Source organism: Herpailurus yagouaroundi, unplaced genomic scaffold, assembly GCF_014898765.1.
Source record: "Herpailurus yagouaroundi ecotype Mexico unplaced genomic scaffold, PumYag 210, whole genome shotgun sequence".
Classification (NCBI taxonomy): Eukaryota; Metazoa; Chordata; class Mammalia; order Carnivora; family Felidae; genus Herpailurus; species Herpailurus yagouaroundi.
The window spans coordinates 11,265,918-11,268,402 of NW_024412441.1; the positions used below are offsets into that span (position 1 = coordinate 11,265,918).

The following is a 2,485-nucleotide window of genomic DNA, read 5'->3' on the forward strand; positions in this document are numbered from 1 at the left end:
CAGTACCCCTCACCCACCCTCCCCTCCCTCCCACCCCCCATCAACCCGCAGTTTGTTCTCAGTTTTTAAGTCTCTTATGTTTTGGCTCCCTCCCTCTCTAACCTTTTTTTTTTTTTTCCTTCCCCTCCCCCATGGTCTTCTGTTAAGTTTCTCAGGATCCACATAAGAGTGAAAACATATGGTATCTGTCTTTCTCTCTATGACTGATTTCACTTAGCATTAACACTCTCCAGTTCCATCCACGTTGCTACGAAAGGCCATATTTCATTCTTCCTCATTGCCACATAGTATTCCATTGTGTATATAAACCACAATTTCTTTATCCATTCTTCATTTGATGGACATTAGGCTCTTTCCATTATTTGGCTATTGTTGAAAGTGCTGCTATAAACATTGGGGTACAAGTGCCCATATGCATCACCTGCTTCAGATCTGTGTCTACCTCTCTCTCTGCCCCTAACCCACTCGCATTCTGTCTCTGTCTCAAAAGTAAATAAACATTAAAAAAAAGTATGCATTTACAGTTATGATGAGTAAGTTCTGGGGATCTAATGTACAGCATGGTGATTATATTTAGTAATACTGTATTATATACTTGAAAGTTGCTAAGTGGATTTTAAATGTTCTCACTGCAAAAAAAGAAATGGTAATTATGTCACATGATGCAGGTGTTAGCTAATACCATGGTGGTAATTATTTTGCAATAAATAAGTAAATCAACTCATTGGAAACCTTAACTTACACAATGTTATATGTCAATTATATCTCTGTAGTGCTAGAAGAAAAGAAAAAATAAATTTTGTGTATTGGGTGATATTTTTTATAATGTACAAAATAATGATAGTATACTTTTGTTTAACATGATCATGATGGGGTGCGTGGGTGGCTCAACTGGTTAAACGACAACTCTTAATTTTGGCCCAGGTCATGATCTCACAGTTCATGGGTTTGAGCCTTGTGTGGGGCTCTGCACTAACAGCATGAGCCTGTTTGGGTTTCTCTCTCTCCCTCTCTCTCTGCCCCCACTGCTCGCACTCTCTCTTTTCTCAAAATAGATAAATAAACTTTAAAAAAAATGATCATAACGGGTGAACTACAGGTATTCTACCACTCAGAAATACACATACATTTAAAAAATTATAGGGGCGCCTGGGTGGCGCAGTCAGTTAAGCGTCCGACTTCAGCCAGGTCACGATCTCGCGGTCCGTGAGTTCGAGCCCGGCGTCGGGCTCTGGGCTGATGGCTCGGAGCCTGGAGCCTGTTTCCGATTCTGTGTCTCCCTCTCTCTCTGCCCCTCCCCCGTTCATGCTCTGTCTCTCTCTGTCCCCCAAAAAATAAATAAACGTTGAAAAAAATATTATTAAAAAATTATAGTGTTTTATTGCATATCAAGACAGTTCTCTCTTCTGCGCAGATGGTAGTCTATTTAAATAATAATTTGGACTCCTTATTGTCAGTTTCCCAGTACATGTTAAACAAATTAAAATGACTAATAAGAAAAAGGGCAGTTTGGACATCTAATATTAGAGCTATTATAAGGTTAATTACTTTGCACGTATTAAAAAATTTGAAATGGAAAAGTACAGGCTATCTCATAATAGAGGCATACAGTTTAATGCAACACAGAAGTAACAAAAGAAAAAAAGTTCGGCAACTAGATAATGAATTTCATATCCTCAGAATCTTTTCATTTCCATATTGGAGATTCCCTCATCCCTATGCATTTCTTTTTTAGAATAACGTATCTAGCAAGCCGATGTTTTCTTTTCCAGTTACTTTCACAATTATAATCACATTTCATGCTCACTAAAGTGCTGTTAGTATCGCAAGGCAAATTTAAGATTTATGATGAAATGAGTGGAAAGCAACTTGTGGCACTATTACTTACTCAACTATTTTTTTAGGTTATTTTTATGCAGTTATCACAATGAATAAAATGGTTGTAGGCAATATATCAGAAATGAAACCTTGAAATTAACTTAATCAAGCAGGATATTTTACATTACTTGAGCTCCTTTGGATCAGGTGCAGTGAACTTAAACAGAACAGCTCCTAGGAAGGAGAAAATAAAGTTTGAATGATGATACTGACCAATTCTCTATAGCTCTAAGTGCCTAGATGTAAAGGTTTATTGTCATGTGCTCCCTGCCTAACTATTAGGACAGAAATAAATTACTGCATTTTTTTTTCCAGAAAGCATGATTGACCCTTCACCAGTAAGAAGTAATCCTCTTCTTTGAACTCCCATTGCCCCCTTCTCTGTACTTTTCTTAGAAAATCTATCACTCTCTGATACAATTAGGATCTGATTTTATGTTAGACTTTAAGGTTTTGATGGCAAGTACAGTATCTTTGTCTAGTACCTAACACAAGGTCTTGTGAAAAAAGGCAGATAAAAACAATTACTGGGTAAAACTCCTTACAGGCCATGATAAACTGGCCCCCAAATTATCTCTCAGGCCATTCTGCCATACAGGCTGTATGA

General features: G+C 37.5%; 1 long non-coding RNA gene across 1 annotated transcript in view; it reads right to left on the reverse strand.

The window, feature by feature from the left end:
• The window catches only part of LOC121016203 (uncharacterized), a 29,351-nt gene extending 27,291 nt beyond the window's left edge, over positions 1–2,060 (reverse strand). Inside the window, exon 1 of the long non-coding RNA XR_005784161.1 lies at positions 2,007–2,060. This is a non-coding gene — a long non-coding RNA (uncharacterized LOC121016203). The remainder of the gene's footprint in view (positions 1–2,006) is intronic.
• Between the last annotated feature and the right edge of the window lie 425 nt (positions 2,061–2,485).